Source organism: Rhinopithecus roxellana, chromosome 3 (genome assembly GCF_007565055.1).
Source record: "Rhinopithecus roxellana isolate Shanxi Qingling chromosome 3, ASM756505v1, whole genome shotgun sequence".
NCBI classification, from domain to species: domain Eukaryota; kingdom Metazoa; phylum Chordata; class Mammalia; order Primates; family Cercopithecidae; genus Rhinopithecus; species Rhinopithecus roxellana.
Window position 1 is genome coordinate 874,405 of NC_044551.1, and position 7,688 is coordinate 882,092.

The window sequence follows — 7,688 nt, forward strand, 5'->3', positions numbered from 1 at the left end:
TTCAAATTAAGCCCATATACAACTGTGGCACCACAAAACTGCCTTCTTGTCCCTGCTATCTTGGAGGAACATCCCAGATGCACAGGAAAAATTAGCTGTCTTTTCTGGAAATTAAAATGGTAAAATGCCTGATACACAGAACATACTTCATAAATCTTAACTGAGCCAAACAAGGCTTTTATGCCCTGACAGCAATCTTTCATGAGCTGGACAATTGTCCCCTGTGTGAGGCAGTGAAGTCTGGCTAGCACCCTGCACATAGGAATATCAAGGCCCCTTTTCCCTTTCTTGCTTTGCCTCCTCAACCACACTCTCCCCTTTGTAGCATCTGTGTCACTAAGGAAACCATGGTAACATCAGTGCCTCTGCTGAGCATGGTGACCACTCAAAAGAGGGAGAGTGAGTTCAGCCTATCATTTGAGATCCGAGTATGATTGGGGAAATATCCTGAAATAGTCCATGATTTGAAGAAATGGATAGATTGCTAGAATAATATGCTAGATGGTAGTCAAATTACTAACTGCAGAATTGATTTGATAAAATTCTCATCATGTCTCCTAATTTAGGAGAAATATTAGGTCTGATGAATGAGTAAAATTCCCAGGTGAAAGAATTTGGTCTGTAAGATTTGGCAACACCCTGAGGTTTGCCATATCTGATGGTCTGGCTTTAGTGGCAGCATCTAGTGAAGACCCAGGTGTCCTTCTGACAACCTTTACCGCCTACCATTTTGTCCTTACTCATGTTGAATCACTATGCACAGGCTGTTGAATTCATCTGTCTGTGGAATAATTATACCAACCACATGGTTAGACAGAAGGAATACAATATATTGCTTAATTTGTATCTACAAAGCTAAGCAACATGGAAAAAAAAAAAAACAAGCCTGCTCAGTCACTTCCACGAGGATAAATGAAGACACTTCAAGGTAACCTTAGACCAAACACATATTAATCTATAATCAGATGCCATTCAAAATAATAAAAGACATTGACTTGAATCTTAGAGCTGATGCAACTGAGTGTGTCACCTCAGTATTCATCAAGTAGGGGGTTGTTTATTTGGAGGGCTTGGGCTTGCCAATCAGAAGTCTTGGCTGATTCTAGAACTTCCTTGTTCTCTTTCTTCAGGTCAGTTACTTTACTTGTAAAAGTGTCTCCTTCTTAGTAGCTATCAACTCCTTCTTGGTAGAGTTATTTCTTGTACTTCTTTGTATTCCTTCCACTACAAAATACAAACCCTTGTTCATAGTTGGACTCTGGTAAATATTTTCTGAAAGAACAAATGGATGAAAGAAGGATGATTTATGATATGTCCCCGGTTGCTGGAAGAATGGGGGAAAAAATGTATCACCTTGAAAAGTTAATAGATAATAAATACAAGAATTTTATTTGTAAAAAGTCAATAGATAATAAATACAAGAAGTTGTATTCATGATAAGTAGATGCTACTATTTTATCAATGTGCCAAAGAAATAAATGTGTCCAAAGAACATTTATTTGACCAATTCAATCAAATAACCAGAAATTCAGTTGAAACATCAGTTTGACAGGTATTGACTGAAGTGGCTGGGTAGTAGAGTTGATCTCATTGGCCCTTTTGAGGTCCACATTTTAGTGGTGACCCAGTATTCCTCTCGGAAACCAGAAGGAAAGGAAAAGGGAGGTGAGGCTTTAGCTATGCCATGATGTGGTTCAGAGAATATTGGATGAGAGCTAGTAGACCTGGTTTCTCCTCAGTCTTGGGGAGGGGCTTCCTGGCCATTGCTATGTGACCTCCCTCTCAGGACAGTACACTAAGAAGAGACAGGACAAAGAGCTAGTCTGAAAGAGAGTGGACTATTGTCTGCTGGTCCCAGATCCATGCCATTCTTCCACGCCTTCCTCTTGCTAGAGGAAGGCTAAAAGATAGGAGGAAGAAGGCTTTTTTGTCTGCTACTGGTAGAGCCACCAATAACAGTAGTACCGAGATCAGCAACTATGGGCTCTGGCAGCTCCATGGGTGACACTGGCAGCTCCATGGGTGAGCTTTAGCGGTGTCAGTCCTGGTTTCGCCAGCATCAAAATGTGGTGTCCGGGGTTCCTGGTCAGAGGGAACAGCATAGATCCCACTGTAGCAATGGTAGCAGCAGTAGCATCTTTAGAAACTCAGCAGACAGTATGGGCTTGCAGGTTTCAACCCAGGTTGAAAAAACCCAGCTTCCTGATCTCTGGGACACATTTCCCTCTCTATGTGCTTCCCCAGTCCATCTAACACCTTTGTAACCTTCTTTCTCCATTAATTCCTTCTGTTTGAAACATCCAGAATAGTTTCTGTTTTTCTGTCTAGATAATGATTGATACACCTCCCATGTCCCACCTCTCACCCACAACAGGATCAAAGTGTTGGGGGAGCCACAGCCTGCTTCACCTACAAAGTAAGATAGAAAGACAACTGAACGGTACCACACCTTACAAAGTTCAACCCCATTTTGAAAATTAGGAAATTTGATAAGCCACCCTTAAGTCAGCCAGCTACTGGGGATATGTACTCACGGTGGTGCTGTGAGATCCCCCATGAGGACTGAAGGATTTATCCCACAGAAGCTGGAATTTGCTCCCAAAAGACCATCCCCAGCTGTAGGTCCTCTTCAGGATTTGTCTAGGCTTATGAAAACTAGGCAGAGGCAGCCCCGACCCAATGATTGATCAGCAGGGAGTTATAAAGGCCCAAGCTCATATTCCAACAATGAAGCGCCATACCAGCTCCAGAGCTTCCCATGGAGTTAGCTGAGACCTTTGCTGGGACTACATCACAGCTCAACTTCTCCCTCGTCCCAATCTGCCCACTTCCCTTCTCTTCCATGGGAGTTTATCCCAAGAGCATTCCCTAATAAGCGTACATACTAATCTCTGCCTCAGAGCCTGCCGCCAAAGAGACATATATGTGTGCTGGAGCTGCCACAACAAAGTGCCACTGATGAGGAGGCCTAAACAGCACAGAGTTATTGGCTTACAGTTCTGCAGGCTGGAAATCCAAGATCAAAGTGTCCACAGCATTGGTTCCTTCTGAGGGCTATGAAGGAAGGACTTGCTCCAGGCCTCTCCCCTTAGCTGATAGAGAACTGTCTTTATGTTCATATGGCAGTCTCAATGTATATAGATCTGTCTCCAAATTCCCCCCCCCCCCCCCCCCACCGATCTTTTTATTTTATTTTATTTTTGAGACAGAGTCTTGCTCTGTCACCCAGGCTGGAGTGCAGTGGTGTAATCTCGGCTCACTGCAACCTCCACCTTTCGGGTTCAAGCTGTTCTCCTGCCTCATCCTCCCAAGTAGCTGGGACTACAGGCATGCACCACCACACCCAGCTGATGTTTGTATTTTTAGTAGAGATGGGTTTTCACCATGTTGGCCAGGATTGTCTTGATCTCTTGACCTTGTGATCTGCCCACCTCGACCTCCCAAAGTGCTGGGATTACAGGCATGAGTCACTGTGGCCAGCCCAAATTTCCCCTTTTTGTAAGGACATCAGTCATATTGGATTAGGGCCCACCCTAATGACCTCATTTTAACTTGATTGCCTCTATAATACCTTATCTCCAAACAAGGGCATGCTGAGGTACTGGGGGTTAGGACTTCACCACATAATTTGTGAGGGTTGGGGGGAAAATTCAACCCATAACAGGACCCAACCTGCAAACATATCAATTTTCTTTTCAACTAGGAGGCCATTGACATGGATCTGCCAGCTTTCTAAGCCTTTCCCCAGATTTAAGCCCAGTCACATCAAGTTGCCGTATTAAAGGGTCTGCCCACTCAAAAGGAGAAAGTGCAAAAGATGCTCAGCAAGGTTAATTATGGGTTCCCCAACACAGGCTGGCAATATTTTAATCAAGAACGACAGAGTCTGGTTCCCAGGCTAGAGGGAAAGCTGAAATGGGGCATCTATTGGGAAATACGCATTTACAGGGAAGCTATTTCTTACACACAGCTGGGTGATGAGAAATGTGGCTGAAACATTCACCTCTGGAAGGGTGTCTGGGAGTCTAACATAATCAGGTTCTTATGTCCTTTGTTCCCAAAACTGATAACAGTATGACAATGAATAAAGGCGGGAGGAGGAAGGTACAGGCAAATAGATGTTAGATTTTTTTTTTTTTTTTTTTTTTTTTACTAGAAAAGGAGCAATTTTCTTTTTTTTTCTTCTTCTTCTTTTTTATTTATTTTGAGACAGAGTCTTGCTCTATCACCCAGGCTGGAGTGCAGTGGCATGATCTTGGCTCACTGCAATTTTCACCTCCCAGGTTCAAGCGATTCTCCTGCCTCAGCCTCCTGAGTAGTTGGGATTACAGGCACGTGCCACCACACTCAGCTAATTTTTGTGTTTTTAGTAGAGATGGGGTTTCACCATGTTGGCCAGGCTGGTCTCAAACTCCTGGCCTCAAGTAATCCACTGGCCTTGGCCTCCAAAGTGCTGGGATTATAGGTGTAAACCATCATGCCTAGCCCTATTTTTTCAAATTACTGATAGAGTTATCATGGCATTCCTATGTTTTTCTCCGCATACACATTGCCCTGGTTTCAAGTTGAAAATGCAAAGATGCATTGCTGTAGAAAGCATTGTCATGGTAAAATGCCTTGAGAGTCAGCATTTTGTTAGTGGGGGCAGGGCAGCAGGAAATGTGGGCTGTAGAGAAATTTATGCATGAATGCTTAAAAGCAACCTAAAGCCAGCCTGCACTTTGGAACTCAAGTTGGTGTTACAGTCTGTATCTGGAGCCATCAAACCCATGCTGGGATGGGGCATTTGAAGGAGTACAAACAGGCAGGGTTACAATCTGGCCCTGGGCCCTAAATCCCAAGAACACTGGCCTCAAAAACATCAGAAAGCAATGGAGGTCTGAGAATCAAGTGCAAATGTGCTCATGTGCCAAGAAAACCTAAGACGGCTATTTTCACAGCATATTGGGGCTTGGCCAGGTTCCAGAAACCATCAGCAAAGTAGCCTGCCCTGATACTTCAAAGGAAGAAGTCGTACTGATAAATCCTGCCCACACTTTCCACCGCACACACTTCATCTTGAGGTATATAATACTACAACAATGAGTCACTGGGCTGGAGCCTGAGGCCTGTCCACAGGACAGAAAGAAAGAAAAAAAGTCTCTCACATCTGTTGTCTAGGGCAATTCCCCTCACTCTTCAAAACTGCATAAAAACAGAATAATAAAAACTGTCACAGGACAAATGAGTTATGGCCTGGTTTACCTGTACAGTGTCCCTTAGTAGAACTATAACGAAGTTGGCCCACCATTTTTCTTCACCACATTTTATCACATTTTGATAAAACTCATCAGACAGGGAGGAACCAATCTACTTTATTCCTTAGATTGAGCTCAGATATCTCAGGAGGACTTTAAACCATGAGACAAGCTAAGAGCTTTTCTTTAACATACTCACACACTCATACCTTTCTCAGGAGATCTGAAACTTGGAAAGCCTCTGTCTTCTGAATTGTATTCAGTATAAATGAAAATTCACCATATATTCACAAGAATGCCCAAGGTAAAGAATATCAAGCCTAGGTGTCATGGACAAGAAGAAAGCAACAAGGGGATGCCGAGGTCAAGAGTAGGGCCTTTGCTTCTTCGTGGGGGTTGGGGAGGGAGAAATCATAAAAATTCCTTTGCTATAAATTCTGCACTATCTGAACTGCTCACAGGCTGACTGGCAACTTGATCAGGCAATTGACTTTTCCCATCTGGTCATTTAGTGAGGGTCTACAGAAAGATAGTGGAAATCGTCTACATCTTTTGCTGGGTAAGACAGGCAAGTCAACAAATGCAGTGACTGCAGAGTATGCTGGAGGCTAAAGTCATGAGACATTTGTTTAGATGGTGCATGTGACCATGTTTGCTTTGGGACAGTTTTTTGGGCACACAGACACATCTCCACCCACTCCTTTACCCCTACCCCACTCCCACCCTTACTCGCACCCCCACCTCACTTTCTTCTTAAGACTATAGTTATGCATAACCGCTAAGAGTAAACACTTTCCAGATGACCTACACAAAAATCCTTCTCCAAAGACTCTTCTTGGTTTCAGGTGAGTTCTCATTTTCCTTTCACTCAAGTTTTTGTTTGTCTCCCCCAGGGTACCAAACGCAGTCAGATGATGCTCCCTGACAGCATCCGAGAGCAAGCCTCACCACCACCTCTGTTAATAAAAAAGAAAACGAGGAGTCGCCAATTTGTCTATTTAAAGATGCCAATAAAATCCTGCACAGAACTTTAGTCAACAAGACTATTTCAGAAGGGGTGGCCAGCAGCGTGGCCTTTCACTGGCAAGGGCCACCTTTGTCATCACTTAAGAAATAAAACCTGCCAAGTTTTCTGTGAGGCTCTCAATAAATCTTACTGAGTAATTCCATACACATCAGCCATCCTAACTTGAGGAAAGCCAACTCGGTGAGCATTATGTTGATTTACCAAGATAAGGAGCCTAGAGTTTATGGCAAGAAGTTCTTGAGGCCCCTCAGGGAGTGTCAAACAGTCCATACCATAGGCAGGGGAGGAAGAAAATTACAGCTCTCCTTCAACACCTCCAGATCCCGGGATCCTGCCACCTGTCAGAGCAGAGGGACAGTGGGTGCTGGCGTGGCCCACAAGATGCCTCCAAGGAGAGAGGCACTGAGACGGGTTGCACTGGGGTTTCTAAATTCTGGGAGCTGAGAGTCAGATCCAGGATACACACTGGGGTTCCCATTGCCTAGCCCTAAAACATGGCAGTTGTGGTTAGCTCTGGTGAAGCAAAAAGACCACCAGATGGAATTCAGAAAATTGGTTCTAATTCTACTAACTCTACCACTTACAGCTTTTTAGAACTTGAGCAAATTACTTGATTTTTTTCTGAGTTTCATTCTTTATACAGTTCTTATGATGACTAAATAAATAGATATTCAATATTAATAGGTAGTTTGTTAAGCATTTCCTGTAAGCCAACAACAGTGCTAAGAACACAAATATCCTAGTGTTCAGATAGGAATTGTAAAGGGTGGAGACTGAGTAACTTGCCCAGAGCTACACAGTTAAAACATGGCAGATATCTTATACATATTCTGGTTATTTTGTTTATCATTTTAGAACCACAAGAACACCTCAGCTACCACTATAACATATGATTTTTTTAATCCAGTGACAATTTTATTTTTTGGTTGTTTGTTGGCAGAACACAAAACTTATAAAAAGCTTCACCCAGGATAGCCATTGTTGTGTGATAAAGTCGGGAGATTGATTACAATGACAGTGACATTGTGATATTATTTTTGTTTTGTGTTGTTAGTGGCCAGATCCTTTACAAACACCTGGAAACTAGTGTGGCTTCTGGTTCTAGCTATTTGGTAACAGCTCTGAGGTTGAATAAATTGGAGGTGAGAATGTGACAGTGAAAGATGGCTTGGGAACACCCAGAGTCTAAATAAAGCTTAGAAAATACACCACGCCTTTATAGAAAAAACAGATTTCTGTTTTATAAGGGAAAGATTGGCAGGAATTCCAGGCCAGCTGCCCCCAAGAAAGAGGTAACTATTTAAGCCAATAAGGTTTCCATCTACACAAGCGCCCAAGTGGAAACCAGCCAACCAGAGTTAGCAGTTCTGTGGCAGAGAATCTCTGAAATCACCGCTGTGTTCTGAAATCCCAGAACAGAGGCC

General features: G+C 43.2%; 1 long non-coding RNA gene across 1 annotated transcript; it reads left to right on the forward strand.

Annotated features, from left to right (window-relative positions):
• The first annotated feature begins 400 nt into the window (after positions 1–400).
• Positions 401–6,265, forward strand: LOC104662368. Its single transcript, XR_747978.1, has 3 exons — positions 401–928; positions 3,704–3,829; positions 6,131–6,265. It is a non-coding gene; the product is annotated as an uncharacterized LOC104662368 (long non-coding RNA).
• The last annotated feature ends 1,423 nt before the right edge of the window (positions 6,266–7,688 follow it).